The sequence below is a fragment of the Anopheles stephensi genome, chromosome 3 (genome assembly GCF_013141755.1).
Source record: "Anopheles stephensi strain Indian chromosome 3, UCI_ANSTEP_V1.0, whole genome shotgun sequence".
NCBI classification, from domain to species: Eukaryota; Metazoa; Arthropoda; class Insecta; order Diptera; family Culicidae; genus Anopheles; species Anopheles stephensi.
In genome coordinates this window covers 28,788,151-28,806,539 of record NC_050203.1, presented here as the reverse complement: position 1 = coordinate 28,806,539, position 18,389 = coordinate 28,788,151, and the positions used below count along the sequence as shown (strand labels likewise).

Sequence of the window (18,389 nt, the reverse complement as noted above, 5' to 3'; positions counted from 1 at the left end):
AAGGGATGAGTGCAAAAGTTAAGAAATCGTTTACTCTGTTGTACGAGTCGCTCGGTTAAAAAAGAGATACAAAAAGGAGTCTCCCTAACTAGCGAGCTACCTTCCAAGAGAGGCTATTTCTTTCGAGGACCTCTTCCATTTTTTTTATTTCCTGTTTGCGCTTTCCGTAAGGCTGCCCGGGGAAAAATGTCTCCAAGCGGACGATTATTAATGATGGTTGATTTTTCTTTCGGCAATGATTTTGTCCCTCGCCCCAAACTCGCTTTCGATAAGTTGCTTTACGGGGGTTTCAAAAAGAAAACGGTTGGCGCGCTGGCCAAGTCGTGTTTGGGGCGAATGGCGTGTATTTTTCCCTTTACTTTCATTTTCTTCGCTTGGTGGAAATTGATAGATGAGTGATTGACGATTTTTTGCACTCATTTTCATCACTTGAACCGATAGCCAGGGAAGCGATTTTTATTCCGACATTCTGTTGTGATTGTGATCTTATCATCAGTTTGTTTGATGTTTTTTTTTCTCCACACTTTGCACTTCCTTTCTGTGAGCGCCGTTGTAAACTGGTAGTTATAGGCTTGCTTCCGGTTGCTTTACTTTAAATGAAAATTTGACCCACTGCCCAACGAGGGTGAAGTTGCGCAGTATTGAATGTTTACTTGGCCGTGAGTAACAATTGCTATTGATTGATGAGCCTTTTCGCACTCTTCCAGGAACAATTGGGTCGTTTGGAGGGAATCACTTGACGAAAAGAAAGGGGGAAGCATTTTCTTTAGATCTAAGTTCCGCATCACCTTAACCGTCGCACCTCATCACTTATACAGGATAAAGATTAGGGGGCACGATACCGATTCCGGGAGCGAAATCTCTAAACAAGTGCGCCCATCCGTTACGGGAACGCATTACGTTAGATTTATGCTAGCCCAACGAGGACGAAGGTGACGGCGATGAAACCTGTCAAACAGTTTGGGATAATAATGGTCATTAAAATCATAGGACTATGGGCCCACGGACCCAGGGACCCCGGGACAATGGGCGCCTTGATAAATCATCCTCGTATCATCCATCCTGTGCCACGTGCTCCCGAAACAGTAGTCCCTCAAAGTCCTCAAGCCAAGCGAGTCTCACCCTCAGATATTCGAGGGTGGCCACACAAATGATTATCAAAAGTGAAAATTAAGAAATCAGTCCTCGCGGCGTCCGCTCCACTCGCGCCGGGTGGATACCTCGCGTGGAAAAGGATCCTCCTCAGCCCCGGGGTGACCGACCTGTCGTTTATCATTTTCGCCTAAATATGGGTGTGCGTGTGTGCGCTTCCACGTGCTCTTGTGTATATCCGTCTGGTGTCTTCCGTTCAGTTTTTTTTTGTTGCGACGGCAAGGTGGCACCTAAATGGACAAGCCTCTTCGTTTGGGTAATTTACGATGCTTTCTCTCGGGCGTCGTGGCCTTGCTTGTACGGATACAATGACAAGGCAATCATAGCCGATAATAGGCTTATCGTAATGACTTTCAAGATGACGAGAAATGTGTCCTGTTGCCGCTTTCGCTACCAGCCATCTGAAGACGTGGGAGATGGCGAACTTTAAGTCGTTGTTTCACTCAGTTCCTTGTGTGTGTTTTTTCTTCTCTGCCTGCTCTTGGGAGGTATTTTGTTGGATGTTTCCTGTGCGTGAGCTGTCCCTCGAGGAGGATCTCACTCCCCGGATGAGGACGCCGATGATGATGATGATGATGGCAAGTAATTATTAATACCTTTGTTTCGGTGCCGGTTGAATGGAGTTCTGCCAGTGGGGCGAACCTCGGCGCCGTCAGCAGCATTAGCATCGATCGGAGCGCTCAGTTCGACATTGAGTGATTAATCATTTATTGCTGTGTGCAGAGCGGATAGGGCGTAATCGGCATCGAATTCGCATTCCCTGCTCGGCATTGCGATTGCCGCATCGACCTGTTCCACTTGGGCACCCGAAAGCCGAAGGACATGTGAAATCCACCTGGCCGGCTCACCGCTCCATTCGCCACCGGTCCTTCGAAAATCCTTCCGTTCCTTCAGCTCAAGCACCGAGCGGAAGCTTCGATTTGAGCCCTTCAGAAGTCCCAACCACAGCACCGAGCGACGGTGGAGCTATCATTGGCGGAGATTTGTTTTCCGAAAACCATAAATCTTACCTACCGAGATTCGAGACTCCCATTCCTGGGGCGGAGCTTGGGCTCCAATTCGGTCGGAGCGCCTGCCATCGAAGCTGCAGTGGTATTAACGGTTGGCCGCAGGACCGTTCGACGGGAAGTTTTGATTCATGCCCCGCAAAATGATACCATCCCCGGGTAGGAGCCGGTGGCCGGGAAAAGTTGGTGACGTAGTCCGGGAGTCACAAACACACACACGAGGGCTGGGAAAAGATATATTATGCTGATTATGCTCCTGAACCGATACACCGTAAGCTTATTTCGCTCGTTTATATTTATTGCCATCGCCGTTGGGTGGCGTGGCAAAGCGTGGAAAGGTAAGACCGGGATCCTTGTCGGTTGGAAGGAGGCCGTGGACTGCTGGCAATAAAAAAAAACCGTGTACCGAGTGACGACGTTTTCGTACGCCTATGTGGTGTCGGATGGACCGTGTACACCAAGGTTGGCAGGACTGCGTCCAAAAACTTACTGCGTCAAAGAGCACTAAAATGCCGCCGGTACGCCTGCTGCAGCATCCCGTGCACTTATTTATCAAAACAATTGATCGAAGATCCTGCTGCTGCTGCTGCTGCCGTTGTAATAAATCTAAGCCACGCTAAATCCGCTTTTAGTGCACATCACCTCGAGAGCGCCGCCTTTGAGCTGTGCCGACGACCGGCTACGCACTTCCAGACGCTTGCTCGCTGTCTTCGGCTAGAGGTGACCTCAACGTGGCCGGATGCCGGATCGGTTGGCTGTTGGTTTATGATACGCCCCGCTCGTACGCATCGCACGCATCTTTCCCCCGGTCCGGTTGGGGACCTGATAGGGATCAACAACCCCGGCTCCGGTCAACTGGCCAACAGTTTTGGCTCCGGCAAAAGGAACACTTTCAGATTAGTCCTCGATAACGGTCACCGGGAGCGATTATGCTGCAGCTCATCGTGCGTGCGTAGTGAGTCCCTTTTCTCTGCACCACAGCAAAACACGGTCGTATGCATCTTGAGAGATAAGCGTACCGGTGGTTCCTTGCTGCAAGGGTTCCGCCACGTACGTCCGTGTGCGAATGGCGAATGGTCGGTTCTGCAGGGCTCGCTGGAGTAAAAAAAACAGGGGGGAGCAATAAAAATAAAATCCCATAAATTTGTTAACGGTGACACTAATTAGACCAACCTGCAATCATGGCCGTACATGAATACATAAACAGCGGTCCGGGCGACTTCTGTCCGCCGGTCGTTTGTTTTTCTCCCGCTTGATTGTTGAATGGGTTTCGGCGGGTTCACATGTGTAGCTCGGTGGCGTGGCGGTCCTATTTGCTAGCCCAAACGGTTGGCGGGATTGTTGATATGTTTACAGCTTTTTTTCCCTTCTCCTTCTTTGTTTCATGTGCGTGTGTGTTTTCTGGACACGGTTGATCGATTTCGATGTGTTGTGATACATTTTTAAACACATGCTATAAATAAACATGTGACTGTTGAATGTCACTTGAGGATCACTGTAGTTGCTATTGCATTACATTGTTTTACATGTTTAGTTTGATTGAAAAGAAATAGTTTGTTATGTGTGATTATTTTAATTATGGGCTTTTCTCTTCTTTCTTGTTTCTTTTATGGTTTTTGGAAATTTGACTTTTTTTACTTTTTTTTTTTACTTGACTTTTAATTAATATTCTGCATTTTTTTTCTAATTATATTGTGCTGGTTAACCAGTTTAGTGCTTTTATTCGATTTAGGCTTGGGCCATGATGTTTCTATTTTTTTTATTATGTTTAAAGAATAAATTCTTTTTATTTTATTGTTTTAATTTCATATATTTTTTTACAATTTTTTTATTAAAATTTTTATCCAATTTTGCTGGCAGTTTTGTAATTATTTAATTTCAAGTAAATTTTGTACGTGTTTTTCTGAACGCTATTTCGTTATAGTTCTTCATTGATTTTTTATGTTTTTCTATCTTTCTGTTAAATTGTCTTCACTGCTTAATCTTCTTAGTTTACACTTTTATTAATTAAAACACTTTGTTTGTTTAGTTAGAATTTTACGATTTGAGTTTCTTGTTATTTTATTATATTTTAATTGTTTTTAATAACTTTAAATGTTACGTATTTCTAAACATTTTCTCACAAACCTCTTCTAATATCGTTCTTCAAACCATCTGATCCGCTAGAACCCTTAACGGCAATGGCGATAGCAAACCGTGCCTACCGAACAAGCCGTTTCCGCTCCGTTCGGTTAATCCCTCTCATCTGGCGGGTGTTTAGTTGCGGCAGTAGTAGCGTATGTTTATTCAAAATTTATCTCCCACTCCCACAAAGAAAAAAAAAGCACACGGGCTGGCGGCCCCCGTTTTACACGCACCCAGTCGCGGTTGCTGCAGTGATGCCTTCTGTTGCCCAACAGGCCGAGGCCGAACGAAACAAAACAAAAAAAAAACCTCCGCTTTGCTTTGAAAATGCAAACACTGGAGTGGTTGTATCGTTTCCATTAAAGGTTTGTCATGTGTTTGTGGGGCCTGTACCGCGCCTGTCATCCTTTCGGAGGGTTCCAGCCAACCGCGGGCTGCATCGCTTTTTAAACAACCACTTCGGCTGTACAGCGGCTGACAGGGAAGCGACTGCAGTGCGGTGAGAGCCGATGATGCTAATAACACAACGGTAGAAGCGACGATGCTGCTGGTGGCGGTGGAAAAGTGAAACATAAAAAGTTACCCGAAGAAGAATAAAACATATGTTCCGCTCGAAACCGCTACATGTGTGTGGTGCGAGGGCGATACGATTCCCGGGCACAATCATGTTAGAACATTTGGTGTGAGCCCTTTCGGCGTCGATGCCGGCTCCGGCAGCCCGGTTTCGTTTGAGCTCCCCCCAAACTAGGCACCTCGGCCTTTTTCCGTATGATTATTATCATTAATGCTCACACGATTCCCATCCAGCGTCTCCCCTCCGTGGGTTTTCCCTTTCCCCCCCTTAAAGCAACGCATATCGCATCGGTTCACTTCTTGCTTTTGTCTTATCACTTGTGGCACGAACCTCGCGGCAGACCGCAGAGCAGCGCAAGGATAAGTTTTTCCAGCGTACACGAATCACCTTCGGGAGATCTTGGCAGAGTTGGTCGCGCGCGAATCGGAAGCCCACCCGCCCATACAATTCGGCGTTTATTTCGGCCGTTGAATGGGAATAATCCAATAAGGGGCATTAAGGGAGTCGACGTCGTCGTCGGCGGCAGTCGGCAAATTTGCTTCCATTTGTAACCAAGCGCCCAAATTGGTCAATCAAACCTTACCTAGTAAGTTGGAGGGGGGGGGGGGGGTAAAAATGGATTTACTTGCGTCTGTGGAGGTTGGTTTTTTGCTTGCTTGCCCCATCTCTCGAACACAGTCGAGAAGATCGATTTAATCTTCTCCCAAGAATTGGTCCAACACAGAACTTCCTTCAAGCTTGCCTGGAATATGTACCTAGTCATGGGCAGGTTGGGAGGCCCTTTTTTATGTGCCTGTGTGTGTCGATGAGGGTGATTATATTCCCTAATCCTTATCCTTAATGTTACAATCTAATCCTGGTCTCTTGTGCCCAACGCCCCTAACCTTAAGCTTGGGAAACGCTCGGTGTGTTTATTCTTCTAACCCAACCCAACCCAACACTTAAAACCATTCTCCATTAAGTAAAACCACTCTGGCGGACCTCTTTCGGTTGACTTTTGAACCTATTAGTAAGCGGTTTTGGAGTGTGTTTTTTGTTGCCGAGAGAGAGCGAGAGAGATAGGAACGCACGAAGGATTTAGTTCATGATCATTCCGTTAATCAAGTGTGTTTATTTACCTTCTTTTTCGTTTCAGGTACGTTTTTTCTAAGTGCCTTTTTTGATTGTTGGACCCTGCCGGGAGGGGACGTCGAAGGAATCCATTCTAATTATGCGTGCGTTGACGGAGGTAGGACAGTTGCTTGTTTGACCCCTTGAAGATGAAGATTTTTTGTCTGGAAAATGCCTGGATGTAAAGTATGGAGAACAATTTTAGATGGGTTTTTAGAGATCAATACTGGTAAAACCCTTCTCTGAGGTTGAGATGCTCACAGGAACAGATTTCTGTCGATCTAACAGCTTCATTCGAAAGGCACGCCAGCAATTGGTTTGTCAAATTCCGTGAATATCTCAAACGTCACGCAATGCCTGTTCCCTTCTGCTCGGCATGTGTATCTATGTAATGTGTTTAAAATTTGATCAAATAGTGACAAACTGTGATAAAAATAACTTCCCCCCCAGGAAACAAACCGTTTGGTCTATTTTTCTTTGGTTTGACATCGCCCAGAGATGATGTTTTAATGATCCAATCCATCCAACTATGCGCAACGGTCGAAAAGAAAACACCCACCGGCCTGGGAAAAGCATCGGATCGAGATCCTCATGCCCCATCCCACAACCCGGCCCGCGGTGTTTGAGTTTGTTTAACGTTGCTAAAAAGTTTTTATTAACACTTCAAGACAACAGAAAACAGATGGCACCTTGGTCCAACTCTTTGGATGCGGGTCAGTGGGGGTGTGGGACGGCCGGTGTAGAAATGGGTGACTTGTTGACAAACGTTACTACCCGTTGCTACGTGTTGCTATGGTTCGAGTGGTGTGCCCAGGTTGGGAAGCTGGAATAAAATTCTGCCCCTGCTAGCCCGTCTCGGTGCGTTCCACATTCTTTCGGATGTCCGTGTCGGATACGGTGCGATCGCGGCTCAATCGATCACGCTCTACATAGTCTTGTGAGAACGAATCCGCTCGAGATGGCCACTAGAGTTCCTCTCAAACTCTAGCAACTCACAAGTGCGTTCTGAATACGCGCCGGTAGCTCTCCAGGCCCGTCAGTCATACCGCTTGGTGGTCGAAAAAGATGATCGAGTTGGTATGTTGGATGCCCATCAGCGAACCCCCAAATATCTTTCGAGCTTCGTTTCGTTGAGGGCCATTTTTCCCTTATTTTACGATGTGCGAGATGACAAATGATCTTCCGCCAATGTTCGTGCGCGGAGCTGTTCCGGATTCGAGCAGACACTTGAAGCGTAGCGGGAGCGATCGTGGTCCGGAACTTCCAGCGGGCGTGTGTGTGTGTGTGTGTGTGTGTGTGCGCCCAACATCCATCAAACGCTTGAGATCGCTGCCGGTGGGGATTTAAATTTAAAACTCCGGCAGATCCCGCAGACCGCGAATCGTCGACCTAACCGTCCATTGGCGTTAGCTTGTCAGGCTCTTGTCGATCGTCACAAATCGTTGTCGGGGTATTGGGTGTCTATCGGAAGATGGTGAGGACCGATGAAATTACGTAACAAATTTGACTATCTGCCTCTTCCTTCTCTTCGTGTCTTGCTAGGGTGGCAAAACCTCGGCACCACTTGAAGGGTGTCAGCATCTTTTTGGGGTCAGCTGTAGACTTTCTCCCTTCCTGAGCGGGGTTGAGCGGGTGGACACGAGCGCCGCAAGAACGCTTGTTGCGGTTCACATTTCCACGGGTAATAAATAACATTCTCTCTCTCGGAGTGTTACCGAACGGCCTCCAGGCCTCCGGTACTCCGGGAGGGCCGCCGATGAACGATTTGACCTGCATCGGTGCACCGGGCGGTTTACGGAATAAATAAATTAACAGTCTAATTATAGCGGGTCTACCGTACCGAAATCCGTGTGGCGTGTGATGTGTGTGTGTATGTGTTCAGGTTGACCACACCACCTAGAGTAGTGTGGTACTGGCAAGACACCTATATTTAAACCACATCTCTGCTCCTGGAGATGACGCCGGTGACGCAGGTCACCCGACTGCGGGACGGTGCTCTACGGTACACTACGGTGGAATCTAGGACGCGGGTGCCTTGGAATTCCAGATCAAGCGTAATCATCATCGTCACCATTAGCGCTGGTGCGAGTGTGATCTGCCTATTCCGAAACCGCAACTAGAGGTCCAAAGTGGTCCAAAGATTCAAGGTGACCACGGACGAGCGACGGTTGAATTCTAAATCGCTCTCTACGAAACAAAAAAAAAGTTGGACGAATGTTGGACGACACAGATCACTTCTTCGTTGCACTTTCTTCACGTTGCCGAACGTGTCGAGTTCCCATGATTCATATGCGCCGGCCAACGCGCCTGACGACAAAACTAAATTGATAATTAAACGACTCCAGTGGCTGGAGTCTCCCGGCCAACTTCCAACACGAGGTGGTGCAAACATGACAAGCAGCATTAATTGTAACCGTCCCCGGGGCTGCCCACTGTGTTGCGATGGCTGCCCTTCTTGCGCTTGTCATGTATATGCTTTTGGTTCTGCTCTTTTTTCTCGTGTGTGTGGAGTGATTAGTGGCAGTGCCGTGGGGATCGAATGCCGACGACGAAGGACGGCAGTGAAGTAGCGCTGACACGGCATCTGTGGCAAGCACATGTTGTATGTTGGCGCGATGTTCACAAGCAGATAGCCCAGCGTTGCGGCAAGCGGCTGGAACTGGTTGGCAGAAACGGGTTCGGCTGGCGCCGGCACTGCACGGGATCGGTATCGGGCAAAACTCTGGAAGGAATCAAGCAAAACATTTATCAGCGCTAATATGGTCGAGATAAATTGTCGGAAAACGCAAACGCTGCCCGACACAGCGTCGGGCAGTAACGTGCCAGGGAGGTTGGAAAACCTTACCGTACCGTTCTGTGTTGGTGTGTGTGTGTGTGTGTGTGCTGGCAGTGGAAAAGCGTCTTCTGCTTCGTCTAGTGCGAACCAGCTTTAGCTGTAGCTGAGCTGGACTGCCGGGGAACGCTAGAGCGCTGTTGTGTGATTTTACATTTTTTCCTTCTTCTCTGCCGGTTTGCACCATTCTTTCTTGCTCATAGCTCCCTGATAGACGAGAGAAAAAAGTGGTTGAAACATAAAGATTGAAGTAGAAAATGGAAACCAAAAAAGAAAACGACCCAGAGACTTGCCGCGACGCAGAGATAAACGAGTGAGACGCTGATTAATATTGCATTACACGCTTCCCTGTACGGTTGGCGGCATCGGCACTCGTGTGATGCACTTTTTCTTTCGCCACTTTGCACATGTGCCCGTCATCTTCGTGTACGCTGCGTTCAATTATGTCGACACATCCAGCAGCAGCAGCATCCGAGAGCGGTCCTCTATATCCATCAGCATCGGAACGCCGAAAAGACGACTGATGGTCTGTGGACAACATGACGAGCACGATCATATGTTGGCTTTAAGGGAACGAACGGCAAAGGATATTAAAATTTCTGCACCAACGTTGCCGATATGTCGCCACGAATGAGGGGGAAAACTGTCTCATCGCCATTGTTGCTTTGGTGGCGCACAGGAAACATTGGACGACGTAATTAATGACTCGAAGGAAGAGCTATTCCAGCTGCCCCAGCGAACGACAAATTGTGGCGAAACGCTGAAGGCGTAAGCTGCAGCTGCAGCTTCCCGAGCTTTTACTTTCATCTTGTCACAGGTGGTAGACAGGGGACTCGAGGGCGTTTTGCATCTTCGACCGTATCCTTTGGACAAACCTTTTAAAACTAAGGGGTTTTTCCCCGCTTGGAGTTGATTTCGCCTCAACTCTGCGCTCCGCCCATTTGCTTCCGCATTTTTAGCCCCAAGGTCTGAAGAAACTGATACCGAAACTGACATACGGCCCAAGCTCAGGCGATCTGAGGCCTGAGAAGCAAGGTCCCAGTTTGGTCTGGCGAAGGGTTTGCGAAAAGCGAACGGTAGACCGATTCAGTCAGCAATTTCGGCCAACCCAAATGGGTCCCCAGTGGGGCTCGGGCTAAAGTAGCGGCTATCCGTCAATGGTTGTTTAATGAGTTTGCTGTTTTGACGTTTGGTGAGGCTTCGCCGTTCGCGACCTTGAGAGGCTCCACCGGGTCCGGGGTAATTATATCATCGAGCGCGCTTGTGTGGGTTGCTGGGTGTTGGCGGTGAAGTTCAACCCGGGCCAACCCGGCTAATGGTGTGTGAGCACTACCCCGAACACTCGGAGCTAGCAGCTGGACCGAGCTGATGAACTTGTAACATTTCGCCACTAATGATAGTGTCGGCTGTGAGTGTCGGACGGCCGGGACACTAGTAACCGGGCCAGCTATCGGTGCTAGCGAAAAATAATTGCCAAAAATGGACTATTAATGGGTTATGATAGTGTGTGCGCGGCGCAATCCACGTGCCTGTTGTCAGTGGTTTGAAGAACCCGGAACACGCGTAGATGTATCACTTTGAACGTTTTCAGCGTAGAAAAAGAAGGCGCAAACAAGCAAGTGCCGTCTAGCGCTGTCTGACCATGCTGCACCGTTCTGTTTATGTGTGATGCTGCAGCACCGACAAAATTCGACACGCGCAGACACAGACCGCCACCGAGTCCTGGCGGGCTTATGGAAATTTATGATTGGAAATTTATTTTAATTACCTACAACGAACCTATTCACTGCCCTTTAGGGGTGTTTGGTAAGTTGGGGCTGGTGTGAGGCATTTATTTATGCCACGAACGGCGGGAGCTCATCTCGCGAGAAGTTCGCGTTCCGATCGGCCTCGCTGTCAGGCAGGAGCCGTCCATTAATGACCGTCCGTCCGGGTTTAGCGGTAGCCTTAAGCTCGCACCCATTTCCTCGCGCGAAGACAACGATCATGCCGATGTTGATGATAATGATGGGACGCGGTGCAGTTAGGGAGTGCCGAATTTCCGATCCGCGCGCGAAAGCGGTCCGAGGCGCCGTACATGCTGTCGTAAAAATTAATGAAGCTTTTCAAAATAGGTTTCCAACCCCCCAACGGTTCAACCCACCGAAGCAATCGCCGTTCGCTCGCAGGATCAAGGATAGCGTCGACAGTGGCGTAGTCATTTTTATGCTCCGATGAATGCTTCCTTCCTCCGAATCTCGGGCACACCCTCCAAGGACGATTCCGGCAAACCCGTATCCTCGGATCCCTAGCTTTGCCGGCGCCGGACGCAACCGGAATTTAAAATCTGATCATGGCGATTCGCCCTTTTCCGCCGTACACGGCATCGTTCACGCTAACAGGCGCGCGTTCGTGCTTGCCTTTTTTTTGTTGTCGGGCCAGTTGCTCCAAAAATCTGAACCGAAGCTGGGAGTTACGCTGGATCCACCAGACCATGGTCGTTTCAATTTCCCCCAAAAAACACGGGTACATTCACACGGGCGCAAAAGAAGCAAGGCAACGACCAGCGCGAGTGCAATCCTCCCGAGAAGCAAATCTTCCAGTCCAGCTCTCCTCTTCCGCGGGGCCAACTAACAGCCCGTGGGGTGTCCCTGCGATGGGGTAAGACACACAGAGCGGTGGCGACTAAAATACGACATAATTAAGATTTCTTTTCCTCTAATTATCTGTAATCCTACCGAGGATAGTGAGCGCGTCACCCGGTCGAAAGAATGTAGCGATGGTCGCTCGAAGGAGGCGGTTTGGGGGAAGGATCTCTGAGAAGAATCGGTATTTGCTGGTGATACGATACGGTCCAAATAAGGTCCACACAAACTCCGGGACCGCTCCACCAAAGGACCGTGTCCGCGTCGCGTCAAACGATCCGGGACGGCATCGTTTCTCGACACGAAGTCCTTGAAGATTTCCTTTTCCGATTTTTTTCGCTCTCTCTATGTGTGTGTGTGTGTGTGTTTTTCTTGTTCCTAGTCGTTCGTGCTGTGCCATTTAGTACTTTTTTTTTGCGTGTGGCATAAACACATACACCGAAACAAACTAAAACAATCCATTTGAACTCTCCGGATTGGCTCCGAACTGTGGGTCAACCTTTGGAGAACCATTTCTCCACACAGTTCCTGCCAACACTGTGCGCCGTGTGTTTGTTTTTCTTTTGCTTCCTCTTGATGTGATGTGATACTTGTTTTTGTTGGATAAATTTTGGCAATTGTTTCATTTGCTCGGTTCGGAACCAACAACAAATCCTGGTCCTTCCTCCATCCTCATGCCACTAATGTGAGATCGCCCCGCGTATAATGCACTCCCTACCGAAAAAAAAAACAAGTGTGGCGAAGAAAGAAGAAACGCCGATGGAAATCCTTCGCCGAGATTATCCTTATCTGTGGTAATAATAATGAAATTTTCTCATTGTTGGAAGGCATCCAAGAGACGTCGCCGTGAAAGGAGCCGGAGCTTCAAAAGCGAGGCAGGAGCCGAAAAATTCCTCAAACGGGAAATAATACGGTGTACGGTGCTGCTTTTCTTGTGCGATACGGCTGTGACTGGGGTCTTCGGGTTTGGCTCCAAAGATTTCCTCCAAAGACTCGGTGTTGTGCTTTGTTATTCCATTCTTCTTCCTTTTTTTTCCTTCCTGGCTTCCGGTTGTTCTGGTTGCTCCTTCAAGCCTTGATTCCTGCCGAATTCTTGAATCGCTGTTCGTCGGTGGCTGGCTTCCGGAGCTGATGGTCGGAAGGACACTAAGCGCCAATACACACACACACGCGGGGAGGGAACAAAATGGTACCGTTTAGGTGCTGCTGTGCGACTAACGACACACCAAAGACGGGCAGCAACTGTGTGGCGTTTCTCAATATCCACTCAATTAAATAATGAGTAGCATTATACCGTCAAACCCCGCATCACTTGCTTCCCCCGTACCAGATCTACCAGGACCTTCAAACAGGCCAGTTTTCCATAAAATACACACACACACCAAGGTGGGGCGCTAGGGAAAACCGAACGATCCAACCACAAGACAGGCATGTGTCGCGTGGGCTGCGATGGCTTTTGCCAGCCGGAATCGGGCCTTATACGCTGACTGGATGATAATGATGATGACGATGATGGTGTTCACGGCACGGTGCGCCATGATGATGACAAATTCTTCCAGTTGAGTTGGTTTGCCAGCGTCTGAAGGCTGAAAACCACACCGCCGGTCGATTGAAGTTTGGATAATTTTTGATCACTATGTTGATGGGAAGGAATCGTGTCGCCATTTGGCTGAGCTGACTGACGCCTCGTCAGCTTTTTGAGCAATGGGGTTCCTTTTGGAATTATGGCGCAGATCAAGTTGACGCACGACAAATGATGCGAATTTTTCTTAGATAAGATTGTTAATTCCTTTTGCTATGCTTGTGTAGATATCTCTGAAGTACAGAGAGCAGATGCTGATTCCGCAAGAGCAGCAGGTATGATAAATTTAATAATTCCTCCCATCGGTATGACTTTCGGCCCATTCCAACAGGAGGAAAGCGGGTGCCAGGTAGCCTGCAGAGCATAACATCACAGCTTGTTTGTGCACCTCAAAGTGGCCTCCGGTAAAAATTCGGTACCGGCAACACGAGCATTGCATATGCCAAACATCGGCCACCCTTTTGCCGTGTGCCGGGTCCCACGAAATGCTGCCGCTTGCTGCTTCGGCTGGGAACGCAACGCCGCACCGTACTGCCCTTAGTGCTTTGTTTATGTTTGTTTTACTTATTAGAGCGCTGTTTATTTATCCTCTTGCCGTCTTGGGTAGCGAGCGCAACATTATACAGCCCGGGCGTCCCCGTTTTTTTTTTTTGGGAGGTAATGGCTCTGAGGCGGCCGATAGGCCGGGGTGTAGTGATGTCTTTAAACTTCTCTTCGGCCCATTTCTTCAAACGCGGCTGTGTATCGCACTCGTCTCTCCTTTCGTCGGATGGTCGGATGGGTGACTTTGGTGAAGAAATGGCTAGAAAGTCGGTAGTCCAGAGAAAAAAAGCGATCCTCCTATCGCACGTGGATGCTGCCTGTACATCGTGATGCTTATTGTGTTATCTTATGCACGAGGTTGTCTAATTTGTGTTCCCCCTCCCACCCGAGAGAACTCATAATTTTTAATATGATACGCATCATTATTCCACGCGCAAAAGTTCCATCGATCGATGATGGTGAGTTTTGGTACAGTGCAAGATACGGGAGCTGTATCTTATGTTTCTCAGGCCCCACAAAAAACAAGCACAGACACATTGGTCGATCTCCAACGAATCGGTTTTGGGGTAGAATCGGTTAAAAGAAAACGAGGCCATCACTCTATCAGTTCTGGTGGCAAGTACGCCGAAGTGAGCCTGAAAACCAAAAGGGTTGGTGGAATATATTTACGACCGTTACCGTTGGGGTTTTCCGATAGCTCCCGGTTAGCGTGTTACATTAATCTTCCATTTTACATTAGCCCCGCGTCTCGTCGCTTCGAGTGAAAGTGACGAACTTGGAACGATAAAAAATTTGAAGTTAAGTTTTCTTTTCTGTGGAAAGGAAATGTGACCCTCTAGTAGAGACCGACTGCTGTGGAGATGGTCTCACCAACACCAGCAGTGAAGTTTGAACGAATTTAAGACTTTTCTAATTCAATCAGATTCCCATTTGTGGTACAACATCTTGTAAAACGCGGGCCGTGCCGGCTTCCCGGCGTCACGCGGTTTTTGTCACATTTTCCACTTGTTTTTGTGTGTGGAGAAAAGATGCTGCGAAGGGAGTAAGCTGGCATTGGATTAGAACACTCGCTATCCCAATATTTATTAGACAGACTGAGCGGAGTTTATTCGAAACCCAGTGCCTGGTAAGCCCGGGCCATTTATCTAAATTAAAATGATAAATTTATTTTTAAACATCAACTGGTGCGCTGGTTAATTTTTCAATTCTGCAACCCACCAAAGTTGCCGAAACCCCTCCCAAACCTGGTGTCTGGTTTTTGTCCGGCACGATTGACTGGAACTGGCAAGGTTTTTGGAGCGTAACCCATGACCATCAGCTCACAAAATTATTGATCTGTACTAACCGTTGCCATCGTTGCCGTCCTCTAGCCAGCAGTGCCCGAAAGAGGGGGCCAAAGGGGGCATCCAGCTTGTCGATCGATCGGACGGATGCGGGACGCCACACGGAACAGCGAAGTTTGACGGGACTCGTGTGATGTAAAAATATATTTTATTTTCGACGGGCCCTCACCACAAGAGGGCGCGTCACACCGTTGAAGGGGGTTGCGCTATCGATGATCGAGCCGTCCGCTAGCTGGCCACCGTGCTGGAAGGTGTCCGATTTCGATCTCTATTACCGTACCGTCCTTCGGCTGGTGGAGGATAGAAACGTCAGCCTTAACGCGCAACCGGTTTATCGTTAGCGTATCGGTTGAGAGCTAGTAAGAGCGTCAACTGCAGCGGTGCAGATGGCGGAGATCCCACAGTCTGACGCACACGACTAATATGTCCTGACGGGGCCACCTCCAAAACCAAAAAAAAAAAAAAACACCGTCATCTCACGAAAGGGTTAGAGGCACGGCACAGCGGGCAAAGTGATTCGAGCCGAGCCGGGTTCATCTCGAGCGTGCGTTGTAATCCGATAGGCTCGCCGTCGTCGTCGTCACAAAAATCGATTCCACGGAACCGAACGACGAACATCCCTTCAAACTTTGTCGCCTCTAAGTGCACGACGGGGGGGGTGTGCGTGTGGTTGAAGTTTTCCAAAAACAACCTCACCAACTGAGGTGAGGTCGAGCAGTGAGTTCAAGGTTTTCGGCACGTTCAGTTTTTTTTTGCGAGAGCGTTGAAGCTACGGGCGGATTTTATGATATCATCAAACATCACGCAGCTGCTCGTCTAGAAGTTCGCCCCGAAACGCGTCTGTAAACCGGCAGGATCCGGTGCTCGGGGACTTAATGCAAACTAATTTACTTTCGCAAAATTTGCATCCACTACAGCAGCTTCAGGATTCATTTATTGCCATATTTCTCTGGTGGCGTTTGGGCGATAGCGAATGGAACTTCCAAACTCCCATCCCGGAAGAAATCGACTCAAATCGCCAACTCACCAAACCACCGACCGTAATCCAATTGGAATTCATAATTCGTTTGCGTCCACAGCGCTGTTCAAGGTTCGGTTTGCACACCCGTGTTGGACCCTTCCCGCGAGATGGCTTGCATTAGTCGGCACCGTCTCCCAACATCCACTCGGCGAGATCTTCTGATAATGCCGGTGTTGCTGCTGTTGCGCCTAGGTACCGAACCTACCTATTTGCTTCGCACGTCACGTCCGACAATCCTGCCCTGACCGATAGATTTTCGGCCGTTTTGCGGACAAGGTTTGGTCCGGGTGGGTATGGGGTGGCCGGGGTCGCTTCATTATGTGCTTTAATGTGTGGCTACAGTTTAACCTATCCCTACCACCGCCCAGCGCGTGTGGATGCTTCCCTTGCACCGCTGGAACATGTTTGACCGGCCATGGCATTACCCACACGCCGGCATCCATATTGGTTTGCCACTGAACCGTAAACAACCTTTTCCCGCAATGGGGCTCTCTCGTGCCCCATTGTGTCGGTGGGACACAATCGGGATAACGCGCCACGGAAAGGTCGGCAGGCTTTTAAGGACCGGGAAGAGTTCACATTCACTACACCTTCCGCGTGGTGCTCCCAAACTCCGGAGAACTCGGCTCGATCGGCTGTTGCTTAAAAATTGCACTCACATCCTGCTGGACATGGAGTTGAACGTTCCAGCATCACTAACCTGTTCCCCCGAAATACGGGACCCCGAACTCAATCATCATAAGCGGCCCGGCTCGTTAGAGAGTGCGTTAGACATGGGGCGTCGAAACGAACGCACCTGGCGGAAATGGCAACGATGTTGCGCTGCGAAGGTTTTTTCCCCCCCCCCCTGTGTTCGTCCGTATGGTTTCGGGGATGTGTAGGCTTTTTGGGGGAACTAACCCCTTCTCTCGCTTATCATGGCCCTCATCATGGCCACAAACTCACCAAACACGCACCACCAGAGGTGCATATTTATGTGAAGTTTGATAATAGAAACATGTCCGCAATAGTAATCAGCTGTTTTGCGGTCAGTGTGAACACCGTATCCACACACACACATAGAGGTGCGACTGGGTGGGACGGTTTTCGGTACGGTTCCGCATTCCACCAGCCCGAACCGAACTTCGAACTCTTCCCCTCTTCACCGCCATGAGGTCCCGCCGGTGTTTGGGAGCCAGGGAGGACCTCTCCCAGGTTCGGTTCGGTTCGTTGCGTATCGAGTTAATTTTCGGCCAGTCTTGTGGAGATACCGGAACGTGTCTGGAATAATCAAATCAGTTGTATATTCGGTACGGGGATTCGCTTATTTATTTTTTTGCTTCCCACACCAGCTGCACCATCGCACTCGTCGATTGTTGTGCTCGGGTCCTCCTCCCGATACGGTCATCGCAAAAGCTTCACTACCTCCACTGCGAAGCAACGGAACGGTTTCGGGTCTTTTGACCAGTTGACCACTGTTTGGCAACCCATCATCATCATCATCAGCAACAATCGTAGTCGTAGCAAACTTGGGTCGTCCATGGATTTACGGCCGCCGATGCCGAATGTCCCATCGCCTCCATTGGGATCAGATTTTTCGTAACGCAAAGGGGCTTCGGTTGGGTTCGGTGAAATCATCGGCTGCGTGAAGACACAGGCTGTGTGACCCCGGGTGGAAATGTCCTCGGCCACAACTTCCAGGGAGGCGTGGGTCATGATTTATGGGCGTCCAATCTGTGCAGTGAAGGAGAAAGTTTGTCCGGGAGGGAGAGAAATATTTTGCGGCCCTTCTGCGGAACTGCGGCACTCGATAAGCGGAGGTAATGGAGGTAAAGCTTTGAGGAGCATTAGGCTTTATCTTGGTGGAGCAGCATCTAGGGTTCTTTAAACTTAATAATGAGTTAATACGCATTGATAGTTTATCTAGTTTGTGAGTAAAATCGGTCCCTTGAGCTTGTGCGTGGTTCAAGACGTGAATGGGTAAAGCCGTTACGATCGCAGGAGGCAAACCGATGCGAAGGTTGTCACCAACCAGCTCCAATGAACTTTAGGCGTATGATTTAATTTGAAGGATTTCAGTGTCAATGGCACTGCTGGAACCGGTTGGCCTGACTCGCAGTTTTAAAGCTGTGTGCATCGAGTATTTGGTGCTTTTAATCGGTTGTGTCCTTTTATATCCAGCTGGCAATTTGCCAATTGGCCCCTGATAACATTGGACTCCAAAAATACTCACTAAACATAGGTTTAATCAACCGTTCAGGAACGCCATGCTCCATTCCTCCAATTTTAATTTCAAACAACTTCAGAAAACTCAACCTCACTAGCTTGTACGAAGATAAATTGCGTTCGCTTTCCCGAGTTGCGAGGCAACACCATCCTTCCTTATTAAAGGGCACGCACTCAGCACAGGTATCCTACCATTTTACCACCTTTTACCCACAGTGTGAGTATGGCATCCGGTTCCGTTGAATTAGTTTATCGCTTTTATAAAACAAAC

The 18,389-nt window shown here is 48.8% G+C and overlaps 1 protein-coding gene across 4 annotated transcripts in view; it reads left to right on the top strand.

Moving 5' to 3' along the window:
- The window catches only part of LOC118510168 (myb-like protein I), a 118,690-nt gene that overhangs the window by 41,256 nt on the left and 59,045 nt on the right, over positions 1-18,389 (top strand). The gene's annotated exons all lie outside the window — the stretch shown is intronic.